General features: G+C 41.2%; 1 protein-coding gene across 10 annotated transcripts in view; it reads left to right on the plus strand.

Moving 5' to 3' along the window:
• The window catches only part of LOC126297640 (synapse-associated protein of 47 kDa-like), a 325,546-nt gene that overhangs the window by 261,139 nt on the left and 44,898 nt on the right, over positions 1–19,509 (plus strand). The window lies entirely within an intron of this gene.

Here is a 19,509-nt window from a genome sequence, read left to right on the forward strand (position 1 = left end):
AAAGTGCATTTGGTGGAATACATTGAATACAGATTATTAGATTAGCTATTTACCTGTATAATAATATGTTGTTTGCAATAAAATTGGCAGTGTTTCATCCCTCCAGAGTGTCTGACAATGTTGTTGTTGTTGTTGTTCGTGTTCTTGTCTTCAGTCCTGGGACTGGTTTGATGCAGCTCTCGGTGCTACTCTGTCCTGTGCAAGCTTCTTCATCTCCCAGTACCTACTGCAACCCACATCCTTCTGAATCTGCTTAGTGTATTCATCTCTTGGTCTCCCTCTATGATTTTTACCCTCCACGCTGCCCTCCAATGCTAAATTTGTGATCCCTTGATGCCTCAGGACATGTCCTACCAACGGATCCCTTCTTCTAGTCAAGTTGTGACACAAACTTCTTTTCCCCAATCCTATTCAATACTTCGTCATTACTTATGTTTTCTACCCATCTAATCTTCAGCATTCTTCTGTAGCACCACATTTCGAAAGCTTCTATTCTCTTCTTGTCCAAACTATTTATCGTCCATGATTCACTTCCATACATGGCTACACTCCATACAAATACTTTCAGAAACGACTTCCTGATACATATATCTATATTCGATGTTAACAAATTTCTCTTCTTCAGAAACGCTTTCCTTGCCATTGCCGGGCAACATTTTATATCCTCTCTACTTCGACCATCATCAGTTACTTCACTTCCTAAATAGCAAAACTCCTTTACTACTTCATGTCTCATTTCCTAATCTAATTCCCTCAGCATTACCCGATTTAATTTGACTACATTCCATTATCCTCGTTTTGCTTTTGTTGATGTTGTTCTTATACCCTCCTTTCAAGACACTGTCCATTCCGTTCAACTGCTCTTCCAGGTCCTTTGCTGTCCCTGACAGAATTACAATGTCATCGGCGAACCTCAAAGTTTTTACTTCTTCTCCATGAACTTTAATACCTATTTCGAATTTTTCTTTAGTTTCTTTTACTGCTTGCTCAATATACAGATTGAATAACATCGGGGAGAGGCTACAACCCTGCCTCAATCCTTTCCCAACCACTGCTTCCCATTCATGCCCCTCGACTCATAACGGCCATCTTGTTTCTGTAAAAATTGTAAATAGCCTTACGCTCCCTGTATTTTACCCCTGCCACCTTCAGAATTTGAAAGAGAGTATTCAAGTCAACATTGTCAAAATCTTTCTCTAAGTCTACAAATGCTAGAAACGTAGGTTTGCCTTTCCTTAATCTTTCTTCTAAGATAAGTCGTAAGGTCAGTATTGCCTCACGTGTTCCAACATTTCTACGGAATCCAAACTGATCCTCACCGAGGTCTGCATCTACCAGTTTTTCCATTCGTCTGTAAAGAATTCGCGTTAGTATTTTGCAGCCGTGACTTATTAAACTGATAGTTTGGTAATTTTCACATCTGTCAGCACCTGCTTCCCTTGGGATTAGAATTATTATATTCTTCTTGAAGTCTGAGGGTATTTCGCCTTTCTCATACATCTTGCTCACCAGCTGGTAGAGTTTTGTCATGACTGGCTCTCCCAAGGCCGTCAGTGGTTCTAATGGAATGTTGTCTACTCCCGGGGCCTTGTTTCGAATCAGGTCTTTCAGTGCTCTGTCAAACTTTTCACGCAGCATCATATCTCCCATTTTGTCTTCGTCTACATCCTCTTCCATTTCCATAATATTGTCCTCAAGTACATCGCCCTTGTATAAACCCTCTAAATACTCCTTCCAACTTTCGGCCTTCCCTTCTTTGCTTAGAACTGCATTGCCATCTGAGCTCTTGATATTCATACAAGTGGTTCTCTTCTCTCCAAAGGTCTCTTTCCTGTAGGCAGTATCTATCTTACCCTAGTGAGATAAGCTTCTACATCCTTACATTTGTCCTCTAGCCATCCCTGCTTAGCCATTTTGCACTTCCTGTCGATCTCATTTTTGAGACGTTTGTATTCCTTTTTGCCTGCTTCATTTACTGCATTTTTATATTTTCGCCTTTCATCAATTAAATTCAATATTTCCTCTGTTACCCAAGGATTTCTAACAGCCCTTGTCTTTTTACCTACTTGATCTTCTGCTGCCTTCACTACTTCATCCCTCAGAGCTACCCATTCTTTTTCTACTGTATTTCTTTCCCCCATTCTTGTCAATTGTTCCCTTATGCTCTCCCTGAAACTCTGTACAACCTCTGGCTTAGTTTGTCGAGGTCCCATCTCCTCAAATTCCCACCTTTTTGCAGTTTCTTCAGTTTTACTCTACAGTTCATAACCAATAGATTGTGGTCAGAGTCCACATCTGCCCCTGGAAATGTCCTACAATTTAAAACCTGATTCCTAAATCTCTGTATTACCATTATATAATCAACCTGATACCTTTTAGTATCTCCAGGATTCTTCCATGTATACAACCTTGTTTTATGATTCTTGAACCAAGTGTTAGCTATGATTTAGTTATGCTCTGTGCAGAATTCTACCAGATGGCTTCCTCTTTCATTTCTCTCCCCCCCACCCCTTCCCAAATCCATATTCACCTACTATGTTTCCTTCTCTCCCTTTTCCTACTGACGAATTAAATTTTCGTCTCCCTTCACTACCTGAATTTCTTTTATCTCATCATACATTTCATAAATTTCTTCATCTGCAGAGCTAGTTGGCATATAAACTTGTACTACTCACTGTAGTAGGCATGGGCTTTCTCTATCTTGGCTTTAATATTGCGTTCACTACGCTGTTTGTAGTAGCTTACCCGCACTCCTATTTTTTTATTCATTATTAAACCTACTCCTGCATTACCCCTATTTGATTTTGTATTTATAACCCTGTATTCACCTGACCAAAAGTCTTGTTCCTCCTACCACCAAACTTCACTAATTCCCACTATATCTAACTTTAACCTATCAATTTCCCTTTTTAAATTTTCTAACCTACCTGCCCGATTAAGGGATCTGACATTCCACACTCCGATCCATAGAATGCCAGTTTTCTTTATCCTGATAACGCCGTCCTCCTGAGTAGTCCCCGCCCGGAGATCCGAATGGGGGACTATTTTACTTCCGGAATATTTTACCCAAAAGGACGCCATCATTTAACCATACAGTAAAGCTGCATGCCCTCTTGAAAAATTACGGCCGTCGTTCCCCCCTTGCTTTCAGCCGTTCGCAGTACCAGCACAGCAAGGCCGTTTTGGTTAATGTTGCAAGGCCAGATCAGTCAGTCATCCAGACTGTTGCCCTTGAAACTGCTGAAAAGGCTGCTGCCCCTCTTCAGGAACCACATGTTTGTCTGGCCTCTCAACAGGTACCCCTCCGTTGTGGTTGCACCTACGGTACGGCCATCTGTATCGCTGAGGCACGCAAGCCTCCCCACCAACGGCAAGGTCCATGGTTCATTGGGGGGGAGGGGGGGGGTGTCTGACAATAGTGACGACGAATTTGGAAATTGCATTATGTGACATGTGTGTTACTTGAATTGGAGGCTGGCCAGAAAGGCAGGCAGGCAGGCAGACACCTCCTTCCTGTCCCGTGATTGTAACTAGAACTCAGATTTTAATGACACAGATCTTTATGATGGCCTAAAACTTAGATGAAAATGATCTTTAAAAGTGACTTCATGTAAGTTTATTTAAATAACATTGTTAATTTTTTATGTACCATTTAATACAAAATACACTTGTGAACCAATTGTGAGTATAGTGCATACTGTTTTGCAGTGTCTGAAACTAACTGGCACGTACATGTCTGCATGTGTGTGAGTTGAAAAAAAGGGCCAGCCGTTGTGGCCTAGCGGTTCTAGGCGCTTCAGTCTGGAACTGCGTGACCGCTACAGTCGCAGGTTTGAATCCTGCCTGTGGCATGGATGTTTGTGATGTCCTTAGGTTAGTTAGGTTTAAGTAGTTCTAAGATCTAGGGAACTGATGACCTCAGATGTTAAGTCCCATAGTGCTCAGAGCCATTTGAACCACTTAAAGGAAAAAGGTCCAATGAAAACAATAACACCTATCAAAACAATAAAATAATGTTTGTACTACTGCACACCGCTTGTATATTAAAATTAGTTAACGTGTCCTGTCAATCTTCAGTTGCTGCAGAGCCGCTCTGGATTACAAGGTGCATTTTCAGGTTTTATATTTTCAAAGATCCTACAGTTGCCACTGACGAAATTTTTGTACCTGTAAAAGCTCATCCCTATGTGACAAGACATCAACGAAGTGTATTTGAAGGCTGCAAGGTCACTCTGGGCCGGTTTTGGTTCAGGATCTTCAAACATAGTGGCATTCCCAGAAAAGCTGTCACAAATTTTGCATGTTATTGAATATCTAATGTTCCACAGGAGAACACTTTACATTGTGTACTTCACTTCATCAGTCACATGTCCACGAGCTTGACCCAACTGCACATGTTGATAGTGTTCGATACCACTGAAAATTTAACCTTGATGCATGCCAAATTTGCAGACAAGATTTTTAGGCTAGGCAGTAGTGCTAGGTGTCCTGATGAACACTCACCAGTGGACGTGCAGCCAGGGAAATCAGGACGCGCTCAGTGTAAAGACACTTCAGCTATCAAGATATTAGCAGTAAATTTTCAGTGTGTTCGGAATAAAGTTCCTGAATTTACTGCCCTCCAGGAAGCGTGTGGCAAGCAAATTATTCTCGGGACTGAGACCTGGCTGAACCGTGAGATAGTGTGGGGCGGCGAAGAAGTTGTCGAATGAGTTGTTTGAATGTTCATTTCACGTAACAGACTATTGCCGATGCAACATATGTGGGACGGCGAAGAAGTCGTTGTTTAATGTTGAATGAAAGTTGAACATTGCCACCTTAAATCACGCGAGCCTGGCAACTAATTTGGTGGCCAGTCAGAAAGCGAAGGGAAACTTACTGACCTTAGTTCCCAGTCTGCACGGCCACATTCCTGTACAGCCCAGCTAAACGAAAAATATCCATAGTTCTTCACGGGATTAGGGCTGCTTCAATAAAATTTAAAGTTCCAAACAAGATTTTATTATCTTAAAGGCTCACACAAATTACTCGAAACTTCTGAAAATGCTAAAGACATTAAATATTTGTTAATTCAGCCAATCGTTTAATAGTTCAGAGGCGACTTCTACAGCAAGTTCCTCCCGAATAGTTCATTACTCCAACTAACGGTGCTCTATTAATAGTTCGCAATAATGTTAAAAAAAAAAAGATTAATGCTCGCCTTAAAAGTGGAGTTAGTCACCACTTGCCACGCGGAATTATACTTCACACGGACGGCACAATAACAGTTTGTTACCGAAGTCTAAACGATCCAGGACGGTATACAGTCCTCGCGATTTTCAATGTCCGTTTACATTGCTAAGTACGCGCATGTCACAGCCCGCTATGACGTCACCCGAGGCGAGGCGCGATCGGACGTTAAGCTCGCGTGGACTAGGCGTTGGTCTTAATGCGGAGTGAGCTTACTACTGCCTCTGCCGCTCTTTTTATATAGCTCCGGCGCGTACCGCCAAGAGAGCATCTGTTCTTTCCGTTCCTATGCAGATGCCTGCCGCCTCCAAATGATCGCTATCTCAGGCACATAATCTTAAATATCACATTTAATAATAGCTTTACAAACTTCTCAATTTTTGTATACATACATCTGAGCAGTACAGAAGCACGTAGAAAATCTCAGCCCGCTAAAATTAAAACTTTACTCTCTAGAATTTTTACAATGGAACTAACGGTAGATTGTTACCTCTGAACCATAGCTTTATCAAGACTTGTATCAGCTGTTAATTATGCTACAAGACTAAAACTTGGTGTAGCTTTGTTAATTGTCCTATCTGATCATTGGTCTTAAAGAATTTGTTTTATCATTAAAATTTAAAGTACTTAATCTATAATGCTTATGTACATTTTACTCACAAAAGTAGTTTTTACTAAATTACTAAAAAACTAGAAGAGGTAACTGATTGTGGTATTTCCATTATTATTATTAGGGTGAACTGAAGCATCCTACCAATTTTCAATATTGTAGCTCTATTATTTCGCGCCTCTGATTTTTCCGAAAAACGCGGATTCTGGAGTCAATTTTAGTTTTATGGTTTTGGAAACCAGCACCACTCATTAATGACTTCTTACTGCACCTTCTCACCAAATTTTGGCTTCCTAGCGTCATTATTTAGCGCCTCCTATTTTTCTTTCAAAACGTGAATTTTACGTAAACTACTAATTTTATAACATTAAGATTTGTTACCTGAAACATTATTACATAGAACTATACTTTAACAAAGTTTTACACACAAATCTTAATTTTTACTTTTATGTTAAATGTGGTGCAATACTATATGCAGGCGCGTTACGATGACGTGACGCTACTAGCAGTGAACTAGGGTAAGTCCCGTGCACTCGCTCGCCTCTGTATCTTATACATGATACAGCGCTTGCTTTGCTTCATCACCCCCTTTTTAATTTTCGTGAAAATCTATTTTTGAACAAAATTAAATTTCTAAAAGAACAAACAAGCGATGGATTACTTTAGTATACCTCTTTCAACTTAAGTTGCTTTTTCTTAGGAAATTCCTTATTACTACATACACAAAATAACCATACTCATATACACATAGAAAACCTAGTACAGAAGACATTCACAAATTATTTACATACATTTATATGGAAATATAAATTTTTCAATGGTTACAAAATAGTTATTTTTTTTCTTTAAAATCAGTCTCTTCCTGAAAAGGAAAATACACACGACTTTTATCACTGCAACGCACTCACATTTTTCTTTTACTATAATACTCGGCACTGTGGTGGGTGTCCTATTGTAACACTCATTTAATTTCACTGATTGACAAAATTGTGGGAGGAAATTGTATTCACTGTGGTTTGCGTCTCTACTTCCAATTTCCCTACCGCTTGTTGTCAGTCATTCATGCAGCCTGCATGTCCCTGAGAAACAGACAATACAGTCTAAGTTTCTGTTTTCAACTTATATCTAAGGTAAGACAAAGTACATTTTATAGTTTATATTCTGGCACTATTTTACTAATTGTGAAGTTGTCAGAAAGACATTTAGCACTAAGTCGTATCTGATACAATAGCTCCTACTTTCTTCTTTCATAAATAATCTTTTAGGTTCCTAAATAGTGAAAATTCTTTTAGCAAATTAATATATTAAGATCTTGCTTCAACTTAGAAAATTGAGTAACCTTTTAGTTTTAATGTACTCTGGCTTAATTATCGTATGGATTAGTTCATCAAAGAAGTCATTTGCTGACCAGCACTTTGCTTTATTGTATGAATTACTAAAGAAATTAGTTATTTTCAGTATACCGATTCCAAATTTCTGCATTTTCCAATATTTGTGTGTTTCTGTTGTCTGTTTAACTATTTATTTGCCTCAAGCAAGATTTAGCGTTTTTCACCATTTCACGAGACGTGAGGGAATTATTCTTTAATCCTACATCATTTACTTCAATTTACTTACTTCACTTCTTCACCTATTCATTTTCTCCCTTTTCTTCCAGATTCAAAATACTTCATTTCTCCCTTTTCCTTTTGTCAGCCTATTGACGTCCTGTTTCTATATATTTGGTGCGATCCTCACACCACTTTCACACATCTCCATTTATTTAATTCTAAAACGCCATTGCTTGCCTCTATGAGCATTACCTTCTTACGCTGTTTTCCTACAGACAACCTTATTTCTAGCAACATACTACCTTCTGCATAATCTCATGGATTATTCATATTCATACCGTACTTCGTATACTGCAAAGTGTCTCTCTTAGTTGTAGTTTCTAACCCTTTACAATTACATGAAATATTTTAATTTATTTATTTTAGCCATGTTTGCCTCTTATTGGTACTCAGACTTTTGTTTTGCCATTCACTAGGTAGATCCTTACTAAGAATACTTAAAACCTAATAGCATATATACAACATGAAGACATATGTGATTCTTACCTGTTATGATAGACCAGAAGAAGGGAATGAAACTTGAAAAGGAAATAAAGTTTCACCCAGCTGGGACTGCACGGTACGCCAAACCGTGTATCCGCCAAAGAGTGGCAGACTCCCTACAGTAATTAATTACTGTTAATTTTAAATTCCTTTAGATCCACAATATTTCTTAGACCTAGTTCTCTCTTACTCTTTGGATATTCCAAACGATAGGCATTTGCATGAGGTTTACTTACTATTCTAAATGGTCCATGATATACATGCATAAACTTTTTAGTTTCTGCAGAAATTTTCTTTGATTTTTCTTTTGTTTTGACCAGCACTAGCTCACCAATTTTAAAACTAGTGGGGGAAGCCCTTGCATCATGCCTCTTTTTCCTATCTAAAGCTCTTTTGCGTATATTTGCCCTGGCCTGTGCTTTCTTCTCATCCATATTTTGAGGACGATCACTTTCTCTGATGACAATTTCATTTAACCAGCGTGCATCCAATACTAATCTAACACTTCCATCACGCTTAGGCACTACAACAAGAGGACTATTGTATTCACTAATTGCTTGCTCTATGACACCCCATGCCAACATACGTTTAATTTCATTTCGCACTGCTTGTTTCCTTGCAACATGTATTGGATAAGGCTTCTTAAAAAATACCTTCCCAGGCTTGATATTCAAATGGCATTCATAACCTTTAACTTCACCAGGTGCGGTTGAGAATACATTACTATGCTTAGTTAACACACTCTTTAACTCTGATCTTTGTTCGTCAGCAATTTGCTTTGTTGATTGTACCTTTTCCTCTATTTCCTTTAGGATGTGTCTCTCTTCAACCTTAGCACTTTCCTCATTCTCACTGAAAACCAAATTTTCCTGCAAGTATCCTTTATTCTTTATTACTCTAATAGGCAGTTCCCAAGTTTCATTACTACCGCCTATATGACTTCCTATAAAAGACTCTCTTATCACTTTAGAGTCAGGTAAAGTTAAAATTAAGTTGTTCTGATCAAAATTGATCTTTCCCTGGTACTTTGATAAGAAATCAGTACCAATCAACATATCAACACTTAAGCCTAGCACAATCAAACAAGGATGATCTATTACTACGTCATTTATACCAATGGGTATCAAAGTTTCGTGTTGAACTGGTCTAGAGACTTTTCCAGTAGCACCTATAATCTTTAAGCCACTTACTTTCATAACTGTTAACTTCTCTTTATTGGGTATGGTGTCAAAAAATGTTTGTGATAAAGCACTTGCTTCACTGCCACTGTTAAGCAGACAACGCACAGTGACTCCTGATATGTTTACTTTGATAACAGGGTGAGTTATTTTACATTGAACAGGTTGCTCACACACCTCGTCTAATAAATCTCGTTCTATGTTCTTCCAGCTAAAGTAATTCTGATCAGTTGCAATTACATTTACATTTACATCCTGGGACTCATCATGCTCTATAATCTTAGCTGCTTTCTCTAATCTGTCCACTAACTTTAAATCGAAGCATCTGACGACTTTTTCTACTTTTGTTTGCTGCACATCAGCCAAACTATCCTCTACCTCTGAGCAACTGCGTCCCTGCGCAATATTGCTGTTCATAAGAATGTCGTCACCTTCAACCATTTGTGGCACGTTTACACAGCTACTAGATTCTTTCACCTCGTTACTATTTCTACCCCCTTCATTCATCATTTCCTCCTCTCTAAAGTTTTGCAGTACTGATTCTACTTCTGCTACTTCTACTTCAGCTTTTAGATTGCCATTTTCATCGAAGATGTAAGCTTTTACTTCATCATTATTCCCATCAGACTCAAACCCATTATCTATTTCTTCCCCATTATCTACCTTGAGTTCCTGTTCTTCCTTGACCCATTTTTCTAGTGTATCCAAAATACTATCCACTATTTTGTGAGAGTGGCTTAACACATCACTGGTATTATCTGTATTTATTTCGTCATCCATGTTGTCTGTCTGTGTATGTTGGCTGATTGTCTGTGTTTCCGTTACTGGCTGTGTTACTGTTACCGCCTGGTGAGCGCCAGTTTCCTCATAGACGGGATTTAGTTTCCCACACGCGGCCTGTTGTGTTCATCTGTGACACCACTAGATATAGTAGCATCATGACTCCCTTCTTGTCTTAATGGCATAGTATTTACTTCTCCACTTTCGTCATAGTAGTTGTTACGAAAGCGTGGTGAGTATCTACCCCCTCTTCCTCTGCCACGGCTTTGGTTTCGATAGTTTGTTTTGGTGTGCCTAACTTCCATATTTCTAACGTTCACGTTTCCATTATTTTGTACGTGATTGTTAGAAGATTTGTTATTCTGCTGCACCTGCTCCTCAGCAGCAGCTACTCTTTCCACTCTTTCCAGATATTCAATAAATTTGTCTATATTATCTCTAGGGGCGGAAATGATCCTCTTCTGCCAGTACCACGGCAGCTTACCTTCTAAACCCATAATGATCATATCTGGCTTCATCTTTTCTGTCAAATGTGACAGTCTTGAAACCCACTTCCTAGCGAAATCCTTTACTGATTCACGCCCTGGGAAAAACTTCTTACCACTCCAGAATTCCCTTAACACATCATTTTGTTTGTTATGTGACCAGTATTCGTTGAGAAATGCAGACTTAAATTCAGATAAAGTTTTACATTTGATCATTACATCCGCTGACCATCGCAAAGCATCACCTGACAAATGACTTCTTATAAATGAAATTTTTTCTCTTTCTGACCAAGTGTTGGGGAGAACATCCTCAAAGTCATTCCAAAATTCAAGAGGGTGAATGTACTTATCAGGATCAAAGCGCAAAAACTGTCGACACCCTATAAAAGCGGCGTCAACTGAAGTCACATGCTGTACAGTAGAATGACTAGAATTAACAGAGGTTACTCTATTTTCTAGGTTAGCAATGTTAGTATTTAATTCCTCTACTTGTGACTCTACTGCTTCTATCCTGGCAGAACATCTTTGTTCCACTGCACCACGAATTTCGGTACAGGTTTCTTTTACTTTCTCAATGTTTTTCTGACAAGTATCTACTTTAATTTGTACCTCTTTAACTTTGTCAGAGCAAAGTTTGGACTCGTTGCTCAATCTTTCGGACAACCTCACTTCCAAAAGTTCATCTGCCTCTTGATAATTTTTTTGAATTTGATCTATTTCACATTTGAAAGTACTATGCATTTTAGTTAACTGTTGCCCTACTTTTACTTGAATGTCATGATGAATAGCATCTATCTTATAATTCAAACTATTCCATTTTGATTGCAGTTCTTCTTTTAGTTCTTTATTACTATTTTCAATTTTAGCCTCAATTTTATTTTGGTTTGATTCGAGTTTGGCAAACAGTATTTGCATCCAATCCGGAGCTTCTACCTTGATACTTTGTATCTCTTGACTTGACTGAGCTGGAGATATATTGAGCTCAGTTTCACTACCTGACAAAGTTAGCAACTCTACTGGCTCCCTTTTGACTTCTATTTCACTTATTGATTGCATCCCTGCACTCTCATTTAAATTAAAGTCATAATTTACTGGTGACAAATTACGTTCTAGGTCAATATTTGAGGGATTAATGGAACCATCCTCATTAAACTCAATTCCTGATCCTGAGGATTCTTGGTCAGAGACCGGTTCCCTTCTGAAATGTACACTACTTTCCATATCTTTTAGTTTGTTAGCAGCAGTTAATAAATATTTTAAAAGTCTTTGACTTAACTTAAATGCTTGATTTCGACGAATGATGTCGTCGCGGTGTACCAGCAATCGTGATGCGACGCGTCGCGACGTATTGAAGGCAGCAGCAGCAGCTGTAGCGTCGAGTACCGCCACAGGAATCGCCTACTGCAATAGCTCCAGGGGGGGGGGGGGGGGGGGGGGGGGGGCAGCAAGGCACCGTTGACCGCTCGGCGCAGCCGGCAGCTGTCTCGCAGATCAGCGCAGCTCCGCGATGACGCACCGTCTTCCTTTAGTCTCAGCGCCGTCGGCAGCCGCGATCCAGCATCGTCGCCTTCCTCACCATCGTCACTAACCCACGTACAGCGGTAGACACTTATTGTTTATACACTACACCCGCCTTTACTGGTAACACTGTTCCCACACTAGTTCAATTCAGTGTCCTGTTATTGCCTACCGAGTTCGTTAATTTATACCAATCGCTTTCACACATCGAGCACTTTTATTTGCTTTTAATTCAGTTTTCCCGGCCGATGCACCATATGTGGGGCGGCGAAGAAGTTGTCGAATGAGTTGTTTGAATGTTCATTTCACGTAACAGACTATTGCCGATGCAACATATGTGGGACGGCGAAGAAGTCGTTGTTTAGTGTTGAATGAAAGTTGAACATTGCCACCTTAAATCACGCGAGCCTGGCAACTAATTTGGTGGCCAGTCAGAAAGCGAAGGGAAACTTACTGACCTTAGTTCCCAGTCTGCACGGCCACATTCCTGTACAGCCCAGCTAAACGAAAAATATCCATAGTTCTTCACGGGATTAGGGCTGCTTCAATAAAATTTAAAGTTCCAAACAAGATTTTATTATCTTAAAGGCTCACACAAATTACTCGAAACTTCTGAAAATGCTAAAGACATTAAATATTGTTAATTCAGCCAATCGTTTAATAGTTCAGAGGCGACTTCTACAGCAAGTTCCTCCCAAATAGTTCATTACTCTAACTAACGGTGCTCTATTAATAGTTCGCAATAATGTTAAAAAAAAAAAAAAATTAATGCTCGCCTTAAAAGTGGAGTTAGTCACCACTTGCCACGCGGAATTATACTTCACACGGACGGCACAATAACAGTTTGTTACCGAAGTCTAAACGATCCAGGACGGTATACAGTCCTCGCGATTTTCAATGTCCGTTTACATTGCTAAGTACGCGCATGTCACAGCCCGCTATGACGTCACCCGAGGCGAGGCGCGATCGGACGTTAAGCTCGCGTGGACTAGGCGTTGGTCTAATGCGGAGTGAGCTTACTACTGCCTCTGCCGCTCTTTTTATATAGCTCCGGCGCGTACCGCCAAGAGAGCATCTGTTCTTTCCGTTCCTATGCAGATGCCTGCCGCCTCCAAATGATCGCTATCTCAGGCACATAATCTTAAATATCACATTTAATAATAGCTTTACAAACTTCTCAATTTTTGTATACATACATCTGAGCAGTACAGAAGCACGTAGAAAATCTCAGCCCGCTAAAATTAAAACTTTACTCTCTAGAATTTTTACAATGGAACTAACGGTAGATTGTTACCTCTGAACCATAGCTTTATCAAGACTTGTATCAGCTGTTAATTATGCTACAAGACTAAAACTTGGTGTAGCTTTGTTAATTGTCCTATCTGATCATTGGTCTTAAAGAATTTGTTTTATCATTAAAATTTAAAGTACTTAATCTATAATGCTTATGTACATTTTACTCACAAAAGTAGTTTTTACTAAATTACTAAAAAACTAGAAGAGGTAACTGATTGTGGTATTTCCATTATTATTATTAGGGTGAACTGAAGCATCCTACCAATTTTCAATATTGTAGCTCTATTATTTCGCGCCTCTGATTTTTCCGAAAAACGCGGATTCTGGAGTCAATTTTAGTTTTATGGTTTTGGAAACCAGCACCACTCATTAATGACTTCTTACTGCACCTTCTCACCAAATTTTGGCTTCCTAGCGTCATTATTTAGCGCCTCCTATTTTTCTTTCAAAACGTGAATTTTACGTAAACTACTAATTTTATAACATTAAGATTTGTTACCTGAAACATTATTACATAGAACTATACTTTAACAAAGTTTTACACACAAATCTTAATTTTTACTTTTATGTTAAATGTGGTGCAATACTATATGCAGGCGCGTTACGATGACGTGACGCTACTAGCAGTGAACTAGGGTAAGTCCCGTGCACTCGCTCGCCTCTGTATCTTATACATGATACAGCGCTTGCTTTGCTTCAATAGGAGGTTCTGAAATATTTAGTGAGGGTTGGAACGTGTATCAGAAAGACAGATTAGACACCATAGGAGGTGGTGTTTTCATTGTAGTTGGCAAAAATATTGTGTCTACTGAGGTCGAAATAGAGTGTGATTGTGAAGTTATCTGGACACGTTTAACAGAGCAAGGGGGAATAGTTAATTGTGGGGTGTTATTACCGGCCACCAGGTTCCACCGTGACAGTTCTAGAATCGTTAAAAGGGAGTCTACATTCTGTATCGCAGAAGTACCCGGATCATGCTATATTAGTCGGAGGCGACTCCAAGCTACCTAGTATAGACTGAAATCTATGGATTCGTTACAGGTGGTACAGACAAGCCGTCGTATGAATTACTTTTGAACACGTTATCCGAAAACTGTCTTGAGCAGCTAAATCGACAGCCAACGTGTAATGGAAATATCTTAGATCTGGTAGCCACGAACAGGCCAGACCTCATCGACGGGCTCAGTGTTGACAGGGATTAGTGATCATGATGTTGTCATTACGACTATGGTTACGAAAGTTAAAAAGTCGGTCAAGAAGGCTAGAAGAGTATTCTTACTAGAAAGAGCAGATAAGCAGTTGTTAGCATTCCACTTAGTAAATGAATCGACTTCATTTACTTCCCGTACGATGGAAGTGGAAGAATTATGGGAAAATTTTAAACACATTGTAAATCACGCATTGGACAAGTGTGTGCCGAAAAAGTGGGTTACGGACGGAAAAGACTCACCATGGTTCAACAGCGCAATCTGGAGAATGCTCAGGAAGCAAAGGCAGTTGCACTCGCGGTACAAGGAAGGTCAGGAGAATAAGGCAAAAGTAGGTAGAGATTCGTGCTGCTCTAAAAAGAGTGATGTGCGAAGAATTCTACCACTACCACCGTCATACCTTAGCAAAAGATCTTGCTGAAAACCCATGGAAATTCTGGTCTTACGTAAAATCGGTAAGCGGGTCGAAGGTTTCCATCCAGTCACTCACTAATCAGTCTGCGTGGCAATGGAAGACAGCAAAAAGAAAGCTGAAATTTTAAATTTAGCATTTGAGAAATCTTTCACGCAAGAGGATCGTACAAACGTACCGCCGTTTGAGTCTAGTACAGATTCCCGTATGGAGGACATCGTGATAGACATCCCTGGGGTTGTAAAGCAGCTGAATGGGTTGAAAATAAATAACCAGGTCCTGATGGGATTCCAATTCAGTTTTACGCAGCATACTCTACTGCATTGGCTCCTTAGTTAGCTTGCATTTATCATGAATCTCTTGCCCAGCGTAAAGTCCCAAGCGACTGAAAAAAAGCGCAGGTGACGCCTGTATATAAGAAGGGTAGAAGAACGGATCCTCAAAATTACGGACCAATATCCTTAACATCTGTTTGTTGCAGGATACTGGAACGTATTCTCAGTTCGAATATAATGAATTCCCTCGAGACAGAGGAGTTGCTGTCCATGCATCAGCAAGGCTTTAGAAAGCATCGCTCCTGCGAAACGCAACTCGCCCTTTTTTCACAAGACATCTTGCGAACCATGGATGAAGGGTATCAGACGGATGCCATATTCCTTGGCTTCTGGAAAGCGTTTGACTCAGTGCCCCACTGGAGACTCCTAACTAAGGTACAAGCATATAGGATTGGTTCCCAAGAATGTGAGTGGCCCGGAGACTTCTTAAGTAATAGAGCCCAGTACGTTGTCCTCAATAGTGAGTGTTCATTGGACGTGAGGGTATCATCTGGAGTGCCCCAGGGAAGTGTGGTAGGTCCGCTGTTGTTTTCTATCTGCATAAATTATCTTTTGGATAGGGTGGAAAGCAATGGCGGCCGTTTGCTGATGATGCTGTGGTGTATAGGAAGGTGTCGTCGTTGAGTGACTTGTAGGAGGATACAAGATGACTTGGACAGGATTTGTAATTGGTGTAAAGAATGACAGCTAACTCTAAGTATAGATAAATGTAAATTAATGCCCGCATCTCGTGGTCGTGCGGTAGCGTTCTCGCTTCCCACGCCTGGGTTCCCGGGTTCGATTCCCGGCGGGGTCAGGGATTTTCTCTGCCTCGTGATGGCTGGGTGTTGTGTGATGTCCTTAGGTTAGTTAGGTTTAAGTAGTTCTAAGTTCTAGGGGACTGATGACCATCGATGTTAAGTCCCATAGTGCTCAGAGCCATTTGACCCTTTTTGTAAATTAATGCGGTTGAATAGGAAAAAGAATCCCGTAATGTTTGAATACTCCATTAGTAGTGTAGCGCTTGACACAGTCGCATCAATTAAATATTTGGGCGTAACATTGCAGAGCAATATGAAGTGGGACAAGCATGTAATGGCAGTTGTGGGGAAGGCGGATAGTTGTCTTCGGTTCATTGATAGAATTTTGGGAAGATGTGGTTCATCTGTAAAGGAGACCGCTTATAAAACACTAATACGACCTATTCTTGAGTACTGCTTGAGCGTTTGGGATCCCTATCAGGTCGGATTGAGGGAGGACATAGAAGCAATTCAGAGGCGGGCTGCTATATTTGTTACTGGTAGATTTGGTCATCACGCGAGTGTTACAGAAATGCTTCAGGAACTCGGTTGGGAGTCTCTAGAGGAAAGGAGGCGTTCTTTTCGTGAATTGCTGCTGAGGAAATTTAGAGAACCAGCATTTGAGGCTGACTGCAGTACAATTTTACTGCCACCAACTTACATTTCGCGGAAAGACGACAAAGATAATATAAGAGAGATTAGGGCTTGTACAGAGGCATATATGCAGTCATTTTTCCCTCGTTCTATTTTTCCACCATCTGGCTGAGCTATGGCAACTGTTAAGCTTTACACCTGCTTGCTGCATTGCTCTCCAGGAAACCTGGTTTCCAGTAATGCGAACCACTGACCTCTGCAGCTATAAGGGATATTACAGGAACCGTAGCGACTATAATAGAGTGCCAGGTGCAGTTTGCGTCTACGTCCTGAACTCAGTATTTAGTGAACCTGTGCCCCTTCGAACCCCTCCTCCAGCTGTGGCTGTCAGGATAAGGACGATGCAGGAAATCCCCACACATTTCAGTGTGGCAAGTGGCACATATAAGCCCATTGATATCCCAGTTTCCAGTCATGCGCTTGTCCCATCTATCCACTGGAGAGCACATGACAACCTGTGTGGTAGTGACCATATCCTGTCTCTCCCCCAGCGTCATGCTCACGGACGCCTAACCAGGTTGGCTTTAAACAAGGCAGACTGGGATACCTTCACTTCTGCTGTCATTGCTGAATCTCCCATACATGGTGCCATCAATGTTGTAGTTGAGCAGGTCACTACAACGATCGTTTCTGCAGTGGAAAATGCGATCCCATGTTCTTTAAGGTGCTGCCCGGTGATAGACAGTCCTTTGGTGGTCGCTGGAAGTCGCTGAGGCAATTAACAACGTCGGCGAGATTTACAGTGACATAATCGGCACCCTTCCCTAGAGCACCTAATAGCCTTTAAGGGGCTCCGTGCTCGCCTTTGCCAGCTTATAAAACGATGGAAACAGGAGTGTTGGGAGAGGTATGTGTCGACCATTGTGTGCCATACATCACCTTCCCAACCCCGGACGAAGATCACTTGTCTTCTTTGGTACCAGATGTCAACAGGCGTCCCTGGCATTAACATCAGTGGCGTGTTATCTACCGATGCAAACGCGATTGCCGAGCACTTTGCTGAGCACTATGCTCGAGCCTCTGTGTTGGAGATGATCCCCCGTGGCCTTTTGCACCCTCAAATGGCGGATGGAAAGGAAAGTCCTCTCGTTCACTGTATGCCACAGTGAAACCGGTCACTCCCCATTTGCAGAGTGGGACCTCCTCAGGACCCTCGCACATTGCCTCGGCGCAGCTCCTGGGCCGGATCGGATACACAGTCAGATTATAAAAACTATCTTGTCTGACTACAAGTGACGTCTCTTTGTCATTTTCAACCGGATCTGGTGCAATGGCATCTTTCCATCACAATGGTTGGAGAGCACCATCATTCCGGTGCTCAAACCCAGTCAAAACTTGCTTGATGTGGATAGCTACCGGCCCATCAGCTGCACCAACTTCCTTTGTAATGTACTGGAACATATGGTGTGTCGTCGGTCGGTTTGGGTCCTGGAGTCACGTGGCATACTGGCTCCATGTCAAGTGTCTCTGTATTTTTAGTGGCTATTAATGGTCCAGCAGCAGCTGTAGGGCCGGCGGTCTCATCTGCTCTGTATGCAGATGACTTCTGCATTTCGTACTGCTGAGTGGGGAGCCATTCAGAAGGCACAGTCGTGGGCTCTAGCCCATGGCTTCCAGTTTTCATCCGCAACGTCGTGTGTCATGCAGCTCTGTCGTTACCTTAATGATGATCCACTCACTGTAGTGGAGACATATGGATTCTTAGGATTGGTTTTCGATGCCCGATTGTCTTGGCTACCTCACTTTCGTCAGCTAAGCAGAAGTGCTGGGAGCACCTCAGTGCCCTCCGCTGCCCGAGCAACACCAACTGGGGTGCAAATCGCTCTCCACTGCTGCAGCTATACATAGCCCTTGTTAAATCCCGCCATAACTATGGGAGTCGGGTTTACAGTTCGGTGGCGCCCTCGCGTTGCCTTTACTCAACCCATTGCACCACTGTGGTGGTGTCCACCCAGCGACAGGAACTTTCAGAATGAGTCCAGTGACCAGTGTCCCGGTGGAGGCAGGAGTTCCTTCATTGAAGGTTAGGCATGCACAACTGCTCGCTAGTTACATTGCACATGTTCGTAGTTCTCCTGCGTGTCTGAATTACCATCTCCTTTTCCCAACCACAGTGGTTCATCTCCCACATCGGCGGCCCAGGTCAGAGCTTACTATTGCAGTTTGTGTCCAATCCCTTATGTCTTAACTGGAGTCCTTCCCTTTACAACTTTGCAGAGTGGCTGGCTTCTCCTTCTTATTCTCATGGTCAGCCAGCTATGGTAATCTGCTCTCTTGTTTTGATCTCTTCTACATGTTTCTTGTGTCTCTCTGTGGTTTTCGGGTCCAATTTTTGTCTATTTTAGTGTTTGTTGCCATTCTGTCATTCTTCTGGTTTTCTACTTTCATCCTGCTGTGTTTTGTTTGTCTCGATTATTTTATTCGCACATTGTGGAATTATTTTAATCAGAATGAGGGACCGATGACCTAGTAGTTTGATCCCTCCCCCCTTTTTTCAAACAAACCAATCAACCAACACTCAAATCTTTTGGTCACCAACACTAATTCATATTTTCGTGAGCATTCTGGATCTGCTGTTTTCCTCTCCAAGAACTGTCTGAAGCAGAGATTCTTCAGCTTCTCCAGTTGGGAATTGCAAGACAAATTGCACACAGGCCCTTGAGGATGACTACGCGATTGTAGATAGACTTGTTTGCTCAAATAAGTGTTTATCTGCTGTCCACCTCTTTTCTTCACAAAGCTGCTGTGTCTGGCTGTATCACAGTGTTGTTGCACATTAAACTGCTTTTCTTCACGAACTTTAACTTCTCATTGTTTACAAAATATTATTTCCCTATCAATGCTGAAGAACTTCTCTCCGAAATCAACAAATCACAGACTGTAAACAGTAGTTCACTGCTGTGGTTTAGTGCAAAAGTTACTAGTGATGGCT

Source organism: Schistocerca gregaria, chromosome X (assembly GCF_023897955.1).
Source record: "Schistocerca gregaria isolate iqSchGreg1 chromosome X, iqSchGreg1.2, whole genome shotgun sequence".
Taxonomy (NCBI): Eukaryota; Metazoa; Arthropoda; class Insecta; order Orthoptera; family Acrididae; genus Schistocerca; species Schistocerca gregaria.